General features: G+C 39.0%; 1 protein-coding gene across 9 annotated transcripts in view; it reads right to left on the bottom strand.

Moving 5' to 3' along the window:
- The window catches only part of ST18 (ST18 C2H2C-type zinc finger transcription factor), a 166,288-nt gene that overhangs the window by 127,808 nt on the left and 17,240 nt on the right, over positions 1-21,240 (bottom strand). For 8 of the 9 annotated variants that reach the window (XR_011855708.1, XM_072151929.1, XM_072151931.1 and 5 more), the window contains exon 2: positions 19,841-19,928. The exons of the other annotated variant lie outside the window; for it this stretch is intronic. The gene's annotated coding sequence lies outside the window, so the exon portion shown is untranslated. The remainder of the gene's footprint in view (positions 1-19,840; positions 19,929-21,240) is intronic. 9 annotated transcript variants of the gene reach the window in all.

The following is a 21,240-nucleotide window of genomic DNA, read 5'->3' as shown; positions in this document are numbered from 1 at the left end:
GTTACCATTAGGTGTTTGCCGCAATATGCAGAAAACACTCACCGGCTATAGAGAGGGCTCAGCCCGTGAGCCCTCTCCAAACACCCAGGGGTTAAAGAGGTTATTTGCTAGCTCTATTGACCATACTGCTGTTTTTCCTACTTCTGTTATTGTTTCTGATATTTAGCTCTTGTACCTAACTTTTTTTTTGTATCTGTGATTTTATGCCTGATTAGCTATCTCAGTTGTGACCTTAATTGTTGACCTATGTGTAATTTGTCCACACTATGGAGCAGGGAGGGTCTTTGTGGTTGGCTAGTATATGGTGCGGCAAACAGACAGGGCTGTTGGGGGGCTGGAGTTTTAGGGTTCACAGTTCTGTCTATTTTTACTGTCCAATGTCCCAATTACTACAGATTTATGTCAAACAGATTGATAAATCTGCCCCTTTCTTCTAGTCTTGTTATCTATTATGATAAGTCAGGCTTAATTATTATTAATGTGCACTTCATTTGCAATTGGTAAAAGGTTGATTTGCAGGTCAGTTGCTTTGTAAAATGTTTTAGAGGCTTTATTTAATTTGCATGTTTATCATGATCCGTTTTTTATGGTGTACCGGTGTTCCATTAAATCTGACTTGGATAACTAGATCGACAACTGTGCCGACCTGAGAGAATGCCTGTTTATTTATTCCGGTTCTGAATGTAGCTAAATAAAATAACAAATAATTTTCTCATAATTAGTTACTAAGGATACTTTTGATGGCCCTGGTAATGGAAGAATGTGTTAAAGCACATTGAATTGGACAAAGCAAACTGGAGTAGAAATAAGTGGCATTGCAGAACATTTGGACACATTTCAAACAGCAGATTGATTTGAAAACATTTAGAAATTGTCTAGACCCATACATCGTTCCAAGAGCTATGTTGTGCCATGTGAAATTAAAAATGTCCAACAAAGTTCTAATCTTTATCCGAAATTTTGTTCTGTTTAACTATCACAAGCACAAAATGTGTTTAACTTAACATTATTTAGTGATGAAACTTCAAGGAACATGCCATAACCCCAAAATAAGAACAAAAGTCAGTTTAAGCCTATACTCACTCAACATCGGTGATTCTCAACTATGAAGATGACCATTTTTCCAAGATGTTACTCCACTTTTTATGTTTCCCATTTACTGGAGTGAAAGGGTCAAAGTCAGTTATATATATTTTTACCTGTGATGCTAGGCAGTACTAGCCAAGGTATCAAATTTACCTTAGAAAGGTGCCCTCTTAGACCCTGAAATGCATTGTGTTTTTTATCATTAAAAAGATACCATTCTCCATTTTTGAATACCTCTGGTGTGCACCTGCCTTTGACCTTTTCATTATTCTCACTCATCCGGTATGACAACCAAGGCTTGAAGACACCTGCAAAGCAGCACCCTCTCCAAACAAACACCCTGCTCACAATACAGTTGTGCCTAAAAACAAGAGCAACTGCATGTGGTGAACCTTTTTAAACTTCAACCATTGAAATATCATACCTAATATAGTCAACATTTGAGAGATTTTTTCCTTCCCTTTTCTACCTTCTCTATTTTACTGGAATTTGGCAACTTTTTGAAGTTGTTTCTGTTAATAAGCCAGGTAAGTGTTTAAAACATGTTAAAATGTGCTCCACAGGTCCAAATAATCGCTATTGTCCTATTTTGCAACTGAAGAGCAGGAATGGAGCCCCCCCCCCCCCATATCGTTGTTTGAAATTCTTGTAGGCTACTGAAGAAACACAATGCTAAATTTCACCAAATATGAATATATTTCTATCTAATAATACAGCCAAATTCGGTAAACATAAATGTCTAATTGTGACCTAATGCTTTAAGGTAGGGTACGCCATCGCAAATCGTTACTCAATGTTTTATTTGTATCTTGTATTAGATCAACTGGATTTACAAGTATGAAATACAAGTTCATTGTTTAATCCCTAAAGTTTAGGACAGGGGTTTCCTTTATAATATCACTGTAATAAGGTATGAAAATCTTGGCTCTCACCTCCATGGACTCGGATTGTCCATGTATCACCAGGTCTATCTTACATTTGAATTGCTTTAATTTCATGGGGGCCTATCTTCAGAGAGCGACTTTTACATTATATCCCCTATTACACAAATTGCAAGTAATAATAATTATTATTTATCAAACAAGATGTATCATTTCTGAGAAGGATTTAGTGTCCTTGTAACTGTCCTGGGACAATCATACCACATCTGCAGACATGTTTGCCTCCTCTCCTGAGATAGACCAGTTATGTAAAGAAAATTGAGTAATTCCCTGTAGACATGCAGTGATCAGAGATGTCTGGAGTAGCCATACACAATGTAACACAACAAAAACATTATTCTTGAATGTCAAATTTTACAAATCACTAACATCTAGACTTTAGTGTTTCAATGACTTTATAGAGTTTGCTGAAAAGCACAAAGCTGCCTTATCCATAGTGATACCATTGATGTTAACTGGTTAACTGGTTGTCTTATAAAAGATCCAAGCAAAGGCAAACACATGATTATCAGATTGTTAACCAATGCCTTACTTCTGTAATTCCTTTCTATACCATGATATAACTATGCGTAATACTGCGGCTAGTGATGTATGAAGAAAGCTTACAGGATGAGCCCTCTCCATAAGCAATCATTTATTAACTGCGTTGATTGATGATGGCACCAATCGCAGCACTTAAACTGCACCTGAAATACAGCAGTGCAATGGGCCTTATCAAGGCTCCAGACAGACCTGTCATTCGGCACAATCTATTACAGACTGCCGGAGTATAAAAAATTTACAGAAGTCAGAAAAGGTCCCTAAGAAAATGGTGCAAATGGTGCATTTTTATCAATTCCATTGCATTTGGATTTTTTTTCCAAATTGCTTGTAGATTGCACAGAATATTTCATTGTGCCACTAGGAAGTAAAATGTGTCCTGCAGATAACAAACCCTCATATTTCTCCAAATATAAAAAAATAAAAAGCTATGGCATTTGGAATGTAGGAAGTAGTGTTGAGTGGACCGTAAACATAAAGTTCATTAAAAGTTTGGGTCTGGGCTTGGGTTCAGCTTAAACCAACCACCCCCTGCCAGTAATGTGTATGCCGCCACTATCATACCGGGGACACTGCCATTTTGGGGAGTATGTGTCCTCTCCAATAACATCATCGATAGTAACAACCTTCCCCCAAATGGCGGCAGGCCACAGTGAGTTCATGCCACGGGTGACATTTAAACAGTTAACACAAGCAATTGATACAATCAAGATTCGCAGGTGTTACTGGTGGGGCTTGGTAACCAAACCCTGACCCAAACTAATTTTTCAAATTCAGGTACAGTCAAATTTGGATTTTGTTATCAAGGTTGAAGGGAAGACTTATTTTAAAAATTTTAATTTTAATCTTTTTAGCCCATTTTCATTTTTGATGACTATATAAGTTTGCATTTTACTGACTTTGCAATTTTTTTGTTGTGGTCAATGTAGCCCAAAGTAATTTTTTATAAAAATGAGGCTGCATGAGGCTATAAGCTGGTGCTTAAAAAAATTTAATTCACACTTACAGTGATTAATAAAACTGGGAAGGTTTATTATAAAAAATATATAATTCTGTGACTTTAACTGTTACTGTTAAAAGTAAGTAAGATAAGAAGCAATAGCACTATGACTAAAGGCTTATTGAAAAACTATTAATTGGTTTGTGAAGCTAATGCTTCTATATCACCCAGTTCTCAGGGTATCCATACATGTTTAAAAGCTGATGAATGAATGCCATCTTTCCCAATCAGGGGCAACATAATGGCAGCACTGGTCTTGCCAAACTGAAATCCAAAACAACTCAAGATTTTTCCAATATTAAAAATACAGTAGATTCTTTATTTCACAACCGATTAAAACATGTCAATGAAAGAAACCACTTGCAATTATCTGATCAGTATAAAAATCTACAATGTTTCATAATCTATATCAAGCTATATAACCATTACACTCAATACAGAAGCCAATAAAAAATGGGTAAGTAACCAGGACTGATAAATACTTAACAACATAACCATTGGGCTGCATGACTGTAGTATTCATCAATGAGATGTACAGAAGCCAAAAATGATAATGAACAGTATATAACAACCAGTCAACTACCCACAACCGCATGCAGAGGACATAAACCACCAGTAGTTCACAAGCAAATTGGCTTCTATTGTACACAATGGGGCAGATTTACTTACCCGGTCCGTTCGCGATCCAGCGGCGTGTTCTTTGCGCTGGATTCGGGTCCGGCCGGAAGTCCGCTGGAATGCCTCGAAATACACCGGCCTATCCAGGATGAAGGTGAGTGAAATTTTCGCGACACTATTTTTTTTTTAAATGCGGCGGGTTTTCCGAATACGTCAGGTTTTCGTTCGGCCACGCCCCCCGATTTCTGTCGCGCGCATGCCGGCGCCGATGCGCCACAATTCGATCGCGTGCGCCACAAACAATGGTAGAGGGCCTACTGGTTTTGGTCTTCAAACCTCCCATGGTCATGAGGCCTGAGAAATAGCCGTCACTGTGTTGAAAATATCTCTTAAAGCATAAAAAAAAAAGTAAAATATGTGTACACATGATTTGGGAAAGAGACGTCCAATATACTGTATATATTGACAAAGCTGGAATACCCCTATTCTTTTTCCTTAACGTAATACATTTGTGATAATACTTGAATGAACACTGTACAGTACACTCTGCCAGTACCCCCATTGTTATCACTTTTACAGAAGGGAATCAGTTTCACCAGCATGAACACCTCCTTTCCATGTCATAATATATAAACTTGTCATAACGAGTAATAATTTTTATTATCAGACTATTAGAGCCTCATGGTAATGGCGGTCATACTCCTAGCACATACCAGCAAATGTTACCAATTATGACACTGATTTTTTCTGGCCTTGTGATGACTGTATAGACAAACCTTACATGCATGGTTTACTAGGTTTACTAATATTCCCATATGACAACTGTCTGTTACTTGGAGCTTGGGGTTCCATTGTAGGCAAAAATAGGGGTGGAAATGGCCTTCAAGAATTTCTAAGCTTTCAATAAAATTTGTAAAAATCAGTAGTGTGTTTGGATAGGGAATAATAGAAATTTTGCCCATTTCATACACTGCAGTCCAAAAGTAGAGTAGAATTTGATTTTGTAACCTTGAACTATCAACATCATCGGACACTATAGAGAAATAATTAGCTTTACTCAGCACTGAGAAAATAACTTTTTATCTCTAGGCCAGTTTTTCTAAATACTTCCAGCTTCTGCTCCCTCCCTATCTTTTCCATAGACTTCTATGTAATCTAAAAGCTTTCTGACTAATCTAAAAGTTTTTCTTGGTCTTGCAGGGCAAATTAAGCCAAAATTTCATAATGAAAGTTTAGGATATAAAAATAAAAATTTTCTCTAATAAAATATATTATAAATTGTCTTATTTTGTTATGTTTTATTGATTTCTGCAAATTTTGTTGAAAAGTTAATGACCACTTAATACAAATAAAATATACACATGCTATTGATCATTTTGTAATTTATTTCAATAATATGTCTTATCTTCTTTGTCCCTGGTATTAAACAGTGGATGTTAAAGTTTCCATATAAATGAGGCTGGGCTCAACCTGTTCATTCTGGACGAGCTTGTACTAAATAGGCAGAGAAATATTTACTAGCTGGCAACGCCACAGCTTTCTCTATTCCGCCTAAACTATTTTCCTCTGTGGATTCTCAATAACATTTAATAACTGGCACCAGATTGACAATATAGTAAGATATTTTGTGAGCCAAGGCACCTTTATTCTAATTACAGGACTGATATATGGAAATGACAATAAATAATACACAATCTTCTTATTTGAGATAAGAGCAACTTGTCTGAAATATAAGAATGTTACTAAACCTGGCCATACACATGAGATAGCTGCCGGCTGTGCAGTTGGCAGTCGGTGCACAGTTATCTCTTTAGACTCCACCGTAAATGTGCAAACTTGGCTAGTTCCTTGCCAGTGTGAGTGAATTCCCTCAAGAGTCACCTGAAAGGAAATCCTGTTCTTTCTTTAAATGTCTCTGCTTGTGTAACGCCTTGATTATACATTATAGTATAAAATACAGTATTGATATGTGTGTTCTTTTAAACCGAAGCAATAACTAACTTCTGGAGAACTCATTAAAGGTTGATGTATCCCACAACATATTACCATATCTCTTTGCATATTGCATATTGACTTCATGGATAAGACTCTTTGCAATACTATTACGGCATGGAGTCTGGCTAATAGCCATCACTCCGTAATAGTACTTCATAGAGCCGATGCCGGTTCAGCTCTTCATCAGCCAAAATTTACATGAAATGCAACACATGACAAAAAAATACAATCTCGAAATCACTTTGGTAAGTTAAAGTGTTCAAAAGTTATAACTTTATAAAGCAATGCTTGTCACATTACAAAAAATTGGACTTAGCCTCAGGTTACAAAACGGCTGAGTCCTAAAGGGGTTAAAGACAGACTAAACACTGACTTCAGTCTGAAATATCTGCTGAATTCCATCTTGCTAGGCAGAAGAACAGTGGAAAAATAAGGCATTGGAAACTCAATGAAGAATAAAGTAGCAGAAGTAAGTCACATCACAATGGTTTCCAGCCACTAGCTTGGAATGCAAATTTACAGAGACTGCATTAAGAATAACTAGAAGATAATAAGTCGCATCATTACTAGAAACAAAGTCATTCCTTATATACACACACTTGACCACCTGTTCAAAGGTGGGGTACATCCTGAAGTCCCCCCATTAGATGCCAAGTTTGGCTGGGTCAGTTGGCAATTAAAAAGATGTAGACCTATGTCTTCATTACACTCACGTGAAGCTGGCCTGAGTGTTATTTTGTTTGCTTCCCTCATTTTCACTCTAGTAGGAACTTGACTCTCTCTTCTTGGGTGAATTTGCCATAAAATGAATTTATTTTCCTGATTTACATCAGAAGTGGATGCTAATAATATTTTCTGGAGGACCACACACATTGCCAGCCTGCTTAATAGGTAAAAAATGAGCTCTGGTGAAAAGTGAATTAAATGACGTTGTAACAGGTGTTGGTGTTACCCTGACAACAATACCACGTATACAATTTGCCGTCTACCTCGGCCGTCACCGATCACCAAGCAGGTGCCTGGTAGAATGTGTTCCAACAACAGTTTATGAAAATCCTATTCTGTACTATTACTACACGCTAATCTTTTATTTGGGTCTACCTGAAAGTGAATTATCAATGACAGTCCTTTTTTAAGAATCACTGGTTTAACACTAATTTCTAATCAGATCCTACAGAAAGGAACAGCCCGCATGGCAGCTGTACTTTTCCCAGGGTTAATTACCTTTCACTGCTCTCTACTAATGAGTCAGCTGTTCCTGTCATTACACAACTACACTGTGTTCATCTGTAGCTCTCACTGTGGACAAACACAGTCGCTCAATCCATGTTTGCAGAGTGCCCATGTTTGTAGTGTAAAGATTTACAGGCCGACCACCCGTCTGTGTGTTTTTTCCTGGAAACTTCACACTTTAGATGGGTCATTCCGACATAACTTGAAATATAGAAATGTAAGCATTATTTGACTACATGGTTCTATAAAGGGTTGCTAGTGTCTCTGATCCTGACGGTTCAACCCCCTTATACACATTGATATCTAACCGTGAGCCCTTTTGATGAAATCATGCGAATGTATATATTTTTTTAATAATAAATATTGATGTTTCTATTTAAAATAGTATAAAATTATTATAAAATAAATACATGAAAATGTAAAAAAATAAACCAATTATAAAAGCTAATAAATATTAGGTGAGTTTTTTTTTTTCATCCGCCTAACAAACAATTTAATGAACTTGCATTTTATGTGCCCCTACCTGTCAAAGGAAGGGATATATCGGGCAAGTCCTAATATAAAAGTCAATTCTTAAAGTTTATGTATACAAAGCAGGAAAAATCTGCAAGTGTAATAATGTGCCAAAATTTTTTGAAGGGGAAACTGTGAGGGTATAGGACTGGTCAGAGCCTATCTATAAGAGCAGGTCTTGTAGGTAGATCATGCTTTGCAGAATTTCACTGATAAGTGTGAAGAGTGAAGGACAGCCTTCATAGTGCTGATGTCAAGTGTCTACAATGGGCACATATGTATCAGAACTGCATGAGGGCTGTCTAGCTAAAAACACTTTACATCCTATGAACATCCTATGAAGTCATAAATAAAGGATAGCCACTGTGGGTGATATTATTGGGTGGCTTTTGTGTGAGCTACGTCATCAGACATCCCTGTCGATTATCCAATTTTACTCTACAAAACTGACTAGAATGTGTTAAAAAGTTCTGAATGTCGACTCAGCCTCTAAACTTATTAGATAAAAGAAAACTTTTGTAAAATTTGCTGAAAAAAAGCACTCTGATCCTTGGCAACCTTGGTAAGTCCATGCCTCTATGGCAAGAGTCAGATCTGTTTTAACAGCACAAGAGAGATAATGCACTATGTGTACAATGTGTTGGGGTTTGTTATATTTATATAAATCTTTGTATTTTTGAAACAAAGTCATAGAAGTCAATGTTTCCTCAGAGTTTTAAAATTAAATTTTTACACGCAGGACCTTCTTGCTATACTGTGAGACGTTAAACACTGAAAATGCTGCTATAGATGTTGTTAGAAAATTTTTTAACCTGTCCTCTACAAATGTTCACACATAAGTACTAAAAATATTCAGCTTTACCCCTTTTTTGAAATTTCACATACTTAAGTCATGGGGGGGCGGGGGTCATTTATCTTTAGTATGAAAATTGTCTTTTTATAAGGAGGGGTTGTTGGGCTTGGCAGATTAGTCTGCTGTTTTTTGTGAATAAAAAAAAAAAAAAACTTCTAAACTTTCCCCTATGCCAGCAGGGGATTGAAGCTTCTTGCTTGAAAAAAAGTGACTTTTTAAAACGTCAACATCTGGTTTCTAAAAATAACCCATACGCAACACAGTAAAGCTCAGTTGTTAGAAAAATTGGTGTTTCTGTACAGGGGCACTGGAGCCGTTGAGAGCCCATAATGGGGCAGATTTACTTACCCGGCCCATTCGCGATCCAGCGGCGCGTTCTCTGCACAGGATTCGGGTCCGGCTGGGATTTAAGAAGGTAGTTCCTCCGCCGTCCACCAGGTGGCGCTGCTGCGCCGAAAATAATCTTAACGCCCCGGAATGCACCATCCCATAGCAGGTGAAGGTGAGCGCTTCCCAAGCGACACATTTCGGTTTTTAAATGCGGCGGTTTTTCCGAATACGTTGGGTTTTCGTTCGGCCACGCCCCCCCGATTTCTGTCGCGCGCATGTCGGCCCCGATGCGCCACAATCCGATCGCGTGTGCCAAAAACCCAGGGCAATTTATGTACAAGCGGCGCAAATCGGAAATATTCGGGTAACACGTCGGGAAAACGCGAATCGGGCCGTTAGTAAATGACCCCCAATGTGTCTATTCCCAAACAGATGAAGAGACCAGCACTATATAAATGATATATTATATATAGGGATCCTGGTACAGGATACTGTGTTTGATAATAACCTTTGGTATAATTTATTTCAGTAGAGAGTATTGTTTTCATAGATTTATTGTGTTTTAAAGTTTTGTCTCATCACAGACCACTTGTTTCATATGGGACACACTAGAGTGATCAGCATATTGTTCAGTCTAAGTAGTATTTAACCGGTTAAGGACCGGGCCCTTTCTTGTTTTTTCATTTCCATTTTTCACTCCCCACCTTCAAAAATCTTTTTTATTTTTACACGTAAAGAGCTGTGTGACAGCTTGTTTTCTGCATAACAAATTGCACTTCATAGTGATGGTATTGAATATTCCATTCCATGTACTGAGAAGCGGGAAAAAAATGCCAAATGCAGTGAAAATGGTGAAGAAACGCATTTGCACCATTTTCTTGTGGGCTTGGATATTACGGCTTTCACTGAGCGCCCCAAATGACATGTCTACTTTATTCTTTGGGTTGCTATGATTACAGGGAAACCAAATTTGTATAGGTTTTATAATGTTTTCATACATTTACAAAATTAAAACCTCCTGTATAAATTTTTTTTTGATTTTGCCATTTTCTGGCGCTAATAACTTTTTATACTTTATTGTATGGAGCTGTGGGTGGTGTCATTTTTTGCGACATTTGATAATATTTTCAATGATATCATTTTTATGACTGTATGACCTTTTGATCCCTTTTTACAGATTTTTTTTATATTTTTCAAAATGGCAAAAAAGTGCCATTTTCAACTTTGGGCGCTATTTTCCATTACGGGGTTGAACGCATTGAAAAAACGTTAATATATTTTGATAGATGGGGCATTTTCAGACGCGGCAATACCTAATGTGTTTATGATTTTTACTGTTTATTTATATTTATGTCAGTTCTAGGGAAAGGGGGGGGTGATTTGAATTTTTAGGTTTTTTATTATATTTTTTTTTAACTTTTTCTTTTATTTTTACTATTTTTCAGCACATTGTAATGAAGGCGTTAAAACGAAATAGCCTTGGGTCTTCGGAAGACCCGAGGCTACCATGGAGACGGATCGCCACTCCCCGATGACGTCACGGGGAGCTACGATCCTGCCGGCAGCTTTGCCGGCTACCGGGTGCTACCGGTAAGTCTTTGCAGCAATATGCAGCAAAGACTTACCGGCTATGGCAAGGGCTCAGCCCGTGAGCCCTCTCCATGCAGCGGAACCGCCCGCTGCCATGAATACACGGCGGGCGGTTGTGAACTGGTTAATTTGATGTAGAATTCTGCCATAAAAACAGACACCGTGCACCACAAATAATAATTTTATTTTTTGGGGGGCACATATATTACTGCTATGCGCTAAATAAATTATGTCTGTGCACAGTAGGTACAGAAAGTATTCAGACCCCTTTAAAAATGTCACTCTTTTTTTCATTGCAGTCAAGATAAGATAAAAAAAAGTTTTGTTTTTTGATCAGTACTGTACACTCTGCACCCCATGTTATATATATAAACAGAACAGAAATGTAGATATTTATTAATCAAGAGAAACTGCAATATACATGGTCATAAGTATTCAGCCCCTTTGCTCAGTATTGAGTAGAAGCAGCTTTTGAGCTAGTACAGCCACAAGTCTTCTGGGGAATAATGCAACAATTTTTTCACACTTAAATTTGGGGATCCTCTGCCATTCTTCCTTGCAGATCTTCTCCAGTTCCCTCAGGTTGGATGGTGAACATTGGTTGATGCCATTTTCAAGTCTCTCCAGAGATGCTGAATTGGGTTTAGGTCAGGGCTCTGGTGGGGTCATTCAGGATCGGTCGCAGAGTTGTTCTGAAGCCACTGCTTTGTTATTTTTGCTGCGTGCTTAGGGTCATTGTCTAGTTGGAAGTTGACCCTTCAGCGTAGTCTAAGATCCAGAGCACTCTGGAAGAGTTTTTTTTTTATCCAGGATATGTCTGTACTTGGCTGCATTTATCTTTCCTTCAATTGCAACCAGTCATCCTGTCTCTGCAGCTAAAATACAACCCCATAACATGATGCTGCCACCACCATGTTTCACTTTTGGGATTGTATTTGGCAGGTGATGAGCAGTGCCTGGTTTTCTCCACAGATACCTCTTAGAATTAACACCAAAAAGTTCAATCTTCATTTCATTTGACCAGAGAATCTTATAATCTCATAGTCTGGGAGTCCTTCATGTGTTTTTTTTTTTTTGCAAACTGTATGCGGTTTTCATATGTCTTGCACAGAGGAGAGGCTTCCGTCAACATACTCTTTCATAAAGCAGTGGTGGAGGGCTACAGATTGCATCTCTGGAGCTCAGGCACAGTAATCTTGGGGTTCTTCTTTACCTCTCTCACCATGGCTCCTCTTCCAAAATTTCTTAGTTTGGCTAGATTGCTGGGTCGAGCAACAGTTGTGGTCATCCCAAGCTGCTTCCATTTAAGGATTATGGAGACCACTGTGCTTTTAGGAGCCTTGAGTGCTGCAGAAATTCTTATCCAGATCTGTGTCTTGCTGCAATTCAGTCTCTGAGCTCCTTGGGCAGTTCCTTAGACCTTATAATTCTCATGTGCTCTGACATGCACTGTGAGCTGCGAGGTCTTATATAAACAAGTGTGTGCCTTTCCTAATCAATTCCAATCAGTTTATTTAAACAAAGCTGGATTCCAATGAAGGGACAGAACCATCTAAAGGAGGATCACAAGGCAATGGACAGAATACAAGTAAAATATGAGTGTCACAGCCAAGGGTCTGAATTCTTATGACCATATGATATTTTAATTTTTCTTGTTTAATAAATTGGCAAAAATATCTACATTTCTGTTATTTTCTGTCAAGACAGGGTGCAGAGTGTATATTAATAAGCAAAAAAATGACTTTTTGGATCTTACCAATTGGCTGCAATCAAACAAAGAGTGAAAAATTTAAAGGGGTCTGAATACATTCCGTATCCACTATAGAAGCTGACAGCTAGTTGGAAACAGAACAGCTGTCTGTGTCTTATGACAGAGGTAAGAAATGAGGTGGCATAGTGTTCATATAGAACAGATTCCATTGCTTTAACCTCACTTAGGCACAATGACTAAGAGAATAGTCAAATAGATACATGTAGTCTTAATTCTAAACATTGCATGCAATTCATTTACATCACCGATACAGATCGGATAATAAGAATTCTATCTAATACATTATTTAAGTTGGAGAACAAGCTATTTGCTATGTAAGCCTGGAGTCTTCTCTTTACCCATACTATGGTGGTGCCCAATACTGAGGTGGTGGTGTTTTCGTGAGCTGCCTAGCCACCACTGATACACAGCTTTTCCTTATGCAATGGATGAAGCTGTCAATCATTGCAGGATAGGACCCCATGCTCACAAAGCAGTCGGCTTATGCTGCATAGCATAAACTTTGTGTCAAGTTGTTTTAATTATGTATCCCCTATAGGGTATATGTACTGTATTAAATTATCACCTGCCTGAAGTTCCCTTTAACTTATTAAATGACTCCATATATTATTAAACCTGTGCAAAATTGTAGCATGCTGTACTGTGAGAGTCCATTGACCTTTACATCAGCATGAATGTGCTTAATGGATTAGAATGCAAATGTCACAGAATAATCTTCACTAGTTTTCAATACATTTGGACGTTTGTCATGTGTAAATATGAAGGTATACCATTTATATGCAATAGTATCTAAAAGTATCTAGAACTGTTGAATGTAAAGTTTTAATTCCCACTTTTGTCAAAACCACAATATAAAAGGAACAACAATGGACGTATATAGTATGGAAATTGAATGGATTATTCGTATTTTGTCCTTAGATTTTTTCTTTGTTTTTTAAAGTGCGGCTCCGTGGCCGCGTTTCCGTCGGATTTCCCGAATTTTTCTGTTTTGCACCGAACTCCGTCAGGATTTTGGCGCACGTGATCGGATTTCGCCGCAAACGTGCCGGCTTTCACGTGACAGAAATCGGGGGGGGGGGGGGGGGGGGCGTGGCCGTCAGACAACCCGACGGATTTGGAAAAACCACATAATTTAAAAAACAAAATGTGTCGCAAGACCAAGCACTTACATGTACCGGGAAGAAGAAGGTGAACTCCAGCAGACCTCGGCGCAGCAGCGACACCTGCTGGATATCGGGCGCACGACCCTAGTTAATCCTCGTCGGACAACGCACCACGGGATCGCGACTGGACGGGGTAAGTAAATGAGAGCAAATATCTTATATTGATTTTTCCCCTAAAGAGGCACTGGTTCTTATTTTTGGGGGGGGTGTCTTTTTTTTTCCATGAACAAGATTTCACATTTATTGTTAAACAAAAAAATCTACTTTTTTATTTTATTCCAATAATTCTTTACCCATGTCACAACCTCTTGCAGCATCTAAATGATCTACTACTACTACTACTATATGGGATGGAGCGAGCTCTGACAATAAGTGCCGCTAGGTCTTATTTTCAGGGGAGGCCTTAAATTCCTAAACTTGAACAATATTATACTAGGTCTTATTTTCAGGGATGTCCTATTTTAGGGGAAACAGGGTAGTGTTGGTGTGGTTAAATCCTGATTTTGTAGATTGTGTATGTTCAACAATGTGAGCGCTTTTTTAAGCTTTATAAAATGTTAAAAATTGTGAAAATAACATGCCTTCCACATCTGCCATTTGCCACTTTGTTAAATAGAATAGACCTAAATTTTAGAGGTTTCTTTCAACTGTGCATTCTGGTTGGGTATATTGATACATATAGTAGTAGTATAAGTATGGCCCAGAAATTCTGAATACATTCCATAGCGTGATTGTAAATGTGCAGCACTGGCTGACAATGTAATGGAGGATGTTGGTGGCTTTGACTCTCTCACTGCTGAAAACCGACTTCTTTTCACACTATATCTATGCCTAAGAGTCAAGAGCAAAAGTCAGTAGGGAATAGCAACATGTATTTCAAATAGACAGTTAATTTCCCTCTGTAATAAAACACAATGGCAGAGATGGGCAACTAAGCCACCTCCCCAGAGATTGCTAGACAGGACTCAGGACATCCTACTGCAGTCCCAGACAGCCTAGGAAATGCCACGCTCATCCTGAGATATCTGGGACTGCAGGAGGAGCAAGAAGGTATGGACAGACCTGGGTTATCATGGGAGCTCCTGCTCCCGGTGATTCTTCTTGTCCAGGGCATATATGACAATAATGATCCAAATCATTGGTGTGCTTAGGACAACGATACAATTGAAAGTTGTGACAGAGCAAGAACCAGTAAGTTACCGTTTAATTTGCCAAGTTGGCGCTTTTTGATAAATAACTGGGTTTTGGTTAAAGTTTGGGCCCTTGGTCTTTAGAAGGTTCACCATTACTGCACTAGCACATCAGGTTGGCGCCTGTGCTGCTAGCAGGGCTTACCATATAATATAACCTTTACCAGAACAGGTGCATGTTATAGACATTACATAGGTGCAGGGCAGGAATGCCCTTTGCGGCCCAATCCACCACCCAGCACATGACGTAACAAGGAAAATAATCACAATTCTTGGTAGTTCGCAAGGACAGTGTTCAATAGGTTAGCACTTTCATACTATTTGTTAATCATCAATCTGTCTGGATTGGCTGAGAGGTGCCTGCATGGAATTATGGGTTAGCACACCTGACCAGCGTCCATGGTCATGTAATCCATTTCCATATCTTTACATATTACTGTTACTTTTTGGTAGATTCATCAACATCGAATCTTAAAGGAAACCTACCACTTGAAGTGGCAGGTTTCAGATGGAAATACCGAGCACCAGCTCAGGGTGAGCTGGTGCCGGAGCTTATTTTTGTTAGTGTTTTAAACTGCGGTATTGCGGTTTAAAACACTTTTTAAACTTTATAGCCGGCGCAGGGAGGTACGCGCTCGGCGCTTACCATGCGCGTGGCTCTCCTTCACTTCCTATGTAGCCGCGCGCACGGTCGCACGCATGGTAAGCGCCGAGCGCGTACCTCCCTGCGCCGGCTATAAAGTTTAAAAAGTGTTTTAAACCGCGATACCGGTATTTCCATCTGAAACCTGCCACTTCAAGTGGTAGGTTTCCTTTAAAACTTTATTGGTCCCAGATTTTATGGGAAATTTCTGGCCAAAATCACTTTCCAGAGAAACATTTCACTTATTTCTAGACACAACGTATAAAGCTTACTAAATTCTATAGGTTGGTACCTACAAATGTCCACATCCCCCCCCCCAAAAAAAAAAAAAGATGTTAAATTCTGTAACTACTCAACAAACTAAACCCAAAAGAAACTGTCACCTAAATTAAAAATCATCTGTGTTTACATTTGTGCAAATTTATTCAGTTTTGTTTAGTTTTAGCTCGAAACTTTTCCTATGAATAGAAAATACTTCCTCTTTTACTGCACATAGAACTCGTGCCCAAATAGATAATTTCCCAATGATCATTCTGGAAACTCAGATAATGTCTCTCTGAAAAAAAAAGGAATATGGAGTATTTTCTTTTACAGCCACCACACTAACAGCACAAACTCATTTTACAGGTCTGACATTCACCAGGTGACCTCTCTTGTTTGTCCCTACATGTTTTCCAAAATATAAAAGTGAAATAGAGTCCCAAGGGTACTGTACTTGAAAGGTTATGAGAGTTAGAGAATTTCACCCATGCCTGCCAAATCAGCAGATGGCTTGTGATTATAATTATATGCATCAATAAAACGAATAATCTTTACAAAATTTGAATTTCTACTAAAGTAAGGGATTTGGTAAGCAGATGCAACCGAATATATTTTCTTTAACCCTTTCTGTTAGTTGCCGTAGGATTTTTTTTTTCTTTTGCATTACTATTGCAATTTAAAAAAAACTATAACTGGTATAATGAAGCAGAGGCGTTACTATAATTCATCATTTAAAGTTGTATATGGGACAAATGAAGCAGAAATTAAACTTATTAAAAGAAAATTCTTAAAAAGAATAAATGGAAGAATGATGGTCATTGTTTTCAGATTAGCACAGCATCACTATGCCTTATAACCGCGCCAAATATAATATTACCATTTGTAGTAAATAACTGAACATATTATCATTGAATATCATATAACCAATCATGACACTATTGTGGTTGCCCAAGTACTGGAACACAAGTTAACAATAAATGGCAGAGCAGGGGTCTTTTTAAAGGGGACATTTACAAAAAAGGCAGCTTTCATTTACAAAAAAAGGCAGCTTTCATTTTTACCCAATAAGTGGAGTTATTAACACATATATAACACCCATACAGCCTTTATATTTAGTAGCCCACATTTCACATTCTTGTTTATATCTCAGTCTGTTACAGTGGGGAAGTTTGTGGCCTCTGGTCTCCAATGATTTTCCCATTAAGAACAGATTAGTTGAACAATGATACTACACATATATGAAAAATGTTATATTTCACAGCCTTAAAGGAAACCTACCACTTGAAGTGGCAGGTTTCTGATGGAAATACCGGGCACCAGCTCAGGGTGAGCTGGTGCTGGAGCTTATTTTCGTTAGTGTTTTAAACCGCGGTATCACGGTTTAAAACACTTTTTAAACTTTATAGCCGGCGCAGGCAGGTACGCGCTCGGCGCTTACCATGCGCGCGGCTCTCATTCACTTCCTATGTAGCCGTGCGCATGGTAAGCGCCGAGCGCGTACCTGCCTGCGCCGGCTATAAAGTTTAAAAAGTGTTTTAAACCGCGATACCCCGGTTTAAAACACTAACGAAAATAAGCTCCCCTACTTAAGGACACCCAACTTACAGATGACCCATAGTTACAGACGGACCCCTCTGCCCATTGTGACTTCTGGTAAAGCCCTCTATATGCTTTACTACAGTCCAAGGCTGCAATGATCAGCTGTAAAGTGTCTGTAATGAAGCTTTATTGATAATCCTTGGTCCCATTACAGCAAAATAGAAATTTTAAATTCCAATTGTCACTGGCGCAAAAAAATTTTTTGTCTAGAACTACAATTATAAAATAGACAGATTCAACTTTAATACAAATTCAACTTAAGACCAAACCTATGGACCCTATCTTGTACGTAAACCAGGGACTGCCTGCATACATCTATTAATAGTTCTGCAATAGTAAAGGCCCTGATTCAGAAATGCAATCTCTGTGAATGAGCACATTTGTATTGTACTGGGCCCTGGAGAACACAAAATATCATTGGCCTGGTGACATCACTGCATTGCATTGTTTGAATTAGGGTACTGAATGTATACTTGGAGAGAATGGAGGGAACTTAAGTCAAAAAGTCTCCATTACTTTTTGTACCAGATAAGTTTTTAGGTACATGGCACTAATTTCGGATAACTATTAGCCAGGAGAAAAACATTTTGGGTTGACAGATTTTTTTCTATCTTTCCAACTTCTATATGATACAATCAGTGGATTATATTATGGGCGGTTGGGGCGGATCCAATCACCGATTTTAATACCACCAAGTAGTGTTTTCAGACCTTCATTTTTCAGAATTGCTACTCCTATCTTGCCTGTATGTGCACAGCACAGTTCTTTTGCTGTACTGTATTTGTATAGAGACAAGAACTGAACAGTACAATTGCTTTATCCTGCATATATGGCCACTGAGAATGACTACTACTATTCACCTTTACGAGAAATAGGCTATAAATGTCAAACTTTTTAAAACAAAAATTATACTTGTTGGACATCCTAAATTTGTATACAGCCCAGAGCCCCTGGTAGTCTTAGTGCTCCCTCCAACTTTGGTCACAGTATTTATGGGAACTCTGCAATAGGCAACATAACATACAGCACTTGGAGAAACAGCAGGATGAGAACTGATAATTTCAGAAGGGATGTTCTTGCTGTTAGTTTATCAATCTGTAGTTTATAGTCTTTTGAAATGATCTCTCCGTGCAAGTTACTGGGTGTAATCAGCAGCCAGTCAAAGGGGGCTTTCAATGGCTTACCGTCTCCATGCTAGGAAACTAAATCCCTATAGCCTATATATGATCATAAATGTGCTATAGTTTAAATTGATATAATATTATATGTATGACATTAAAAAACTATAGTATTACACAAAGAAGTTTATGAAGCAGAATTTGGGATTTAGTGAAATCCATGAATATTTCCAAACATTTGAAACAGTCAAAGAGGGGCCAATAAGATTAGTGTAAATGGCTGAGCTGTATACACAGCCAGGAGACATCTGGAAACCAATTAATGTAAAACGCCACAAATATCACAAAGCATTACAACCCACAGAGTGGCTATGAATTTAGAACTGGAAGCATACAGAAGAGAGAAACTAAAAATCGTATCTATAGAACAATTCCAGAAGTAGATTAATATGCATGGAAACCAGGATTAGGTTAGTACTAATGATTATGGTGATTACAATAATGATGAGTTCCTCCAGCAACACAAGGCCCACATTGAGACCACTATTGGCTAACGCACTCTCTCCAGTATTTTTTCTTATCCCGGTACTCTTTAGTTCTTTAGGCATCACACATATGTAAAAGTGTGGAGTTTTTCTATTAGCAGTTATTTAATTACAGTATAAAATGTGCAGATCTACCAAGCACAAAGGTGTCCACCTTTAAAAGACTTGTAGACCCAGACTAGCTTTAGGTAAGTCACTATAAAGGTAAGTCAAATAAGGAGAGAGAAAACACCAACTCACTACACTTGATGCTTATTCTGGGAAGAAGAAGAAGCTCATCCTGTACTAAAAAGTAGTTTCCAACTATATTTTTTAAATCCACAGCGAAACATAGTCAAAGTCCACTTCTTATCTGCTGAAGTGGTGTCTTTGCATCTACAGTGGATTTTGAAATAGATTGAATATGGTTTTTAATCAAGGAGCTGAACCTTTATTTTGTCTTGCTGTCCTTATGAGCACATATATAAATTTTAATGTAAACTTATATAATTAGGGTGAGGAGAAGTGCCGCGGCAGCCACAGGAGCAACAGAGCCTCAATATCATAATTTTATAATATTTTTTTCAGCAAAAACACTCAGTTCAGGGATTAAACAAGACATGTTTCTGCATCAGTGTAGCTACAGCATTCTTAAGGTATGTTTGATTCATAATGCATGAAATTAAATGGTAGATTTCCTTTAATGTATATGGGGCTGTATAAATGTGAGCATGCTGACCCTTGCTGTCCTCAAAGTTCCTTAAGAGGAATGGAGAACTGGACCACTGATCAATGTATTGATCAGTAAATTGACCTTTTCTGATTATTCAAATGTACTTTTTATTTCAGAAACAACTACATGTGTTGCTTACCTGAGGAAGAGATTTCAGCAGGATGCACAGTGAGAAGAAGGGAAGTCGTTGGTGGCAGTTTAATGCTCTGGGAAATATTCTGGGAAACCTTAGAACAGAGAATTCATGTGGTTGTTACTTTGACATGTTACCACATACAGGAAGATTTCTGCACATTAAGTATTTTTCACTAATAACATTGGGCACTTTTAACACTGGACACTGTGCCCTGGACAACTTCTGGATCGGTTTGATGGACCTACAAGTATAATTTCATCCAGTTATCAACCCAACTATCACACTGCAACATGAGTGGTGTCTGCATGGTTTCTTAATTGACCACATTTGCTTGCTCTCTTGCTAAAAGTTATGTAGACTAAAAACATACACTAGAAAAACAACCTTTGAGCCTTTGAGATAAAGAGGGACCAAAAGCCCCTCCCCTTTTTTCTAACTCACGCCTATTGCCCCACCCACAAGCATACTATAATATCGACCTTAAGGGCCCACATAGTATAATGCCCCCTTACTTTAGCCAACCCCCCTCTCCTCCAGCATCCTCCTTTCCTCCAGCCTCCTCCTTTCCTCCAGCCTTCTCCTTTACCTTTTTGTCCTAAAGCCTCCTTTGACCTCCTCCTGTGGCCTCTTGTCCTCCAGCCTGCTCCTGCGGGCCCCATATTGTTTAGCCTCCCCTGTCCTCCAACCTCCTCTGGTGGCCTCCTGTCCCCCAACCTCCACCAGGAGCCTCCTGTCTTCCAGTCTCCTCCTGTCCTCCAGCTTCCTCCTGTAGCCTCTTGTCCTCTAACCTTTTCTTGTGGCCTCCTGTCCTCCAGCCTTCTCCTTTCGCTTCCTGTCCTCCTGCCTCCTCCTGTGGCTTCCTTTCCTCCAGCCTCCTCCTGTCATCGATCCTCCTCCTGTGACCTCCTGTCCTCCAGCCTCCTCCTTTGGCTTCCTGTCATCCAGTCTCCTCCTGCGGCCTCCAGTTTCCTCCTGTAGCCTTCTGCCGTCCAGCTTTTTCCTGTGGCCTCCTGTCCTCCAGCCTTCTTCTGTGGCCTCCTGTGCTTCAGCCTCCACTTTTGGCCTTATGTCCACTAGCCTCCTCTAGTAACCTCCTGTCCTCCATTCTCCTCCATTTTCCTCTAGTCCTCCAGCCTCCTCCTGTAGCCTCCTTTCCTCCCGCCTACTCCTAATCTCCAGATTCCACCTGTTGCCTCCTGTACTCCAGTCTCCTCCTGTGGCCTCCTGTTATTGTGGTTAAACAAAACCAGGGAGATAAGAGGGGGGGGGGGGCAGTCATGGGGCGGAGCTACCTCTTCACATGGCTTCTTCAGTCATAATGTGAGGTCATCATTCTTCAGACAACTGTGGCTTCCTTTCCTCCAGCTTTCCAGTGTATTGAACCAGAAATTTATGTAGCACAT

This window comes from Engystomops pustulosus, chromosome 5, assembly GCF_040894005.1.
Source record: "Engystomops pustulosus chromosome 5, aEngPut4.maternal, whole genome shotgun sequence".
Lineage (NCBI taxonomy): Eukaryota > Metazoa > Chordata > Amphibia > Anura > Leptodactylidae > Engystomops > Engystomops pustulosus.
Note: the sequence above shows the minus strand (reverse complement) of the source record. Positions and strands in the feature narration are given on the sequence as shown.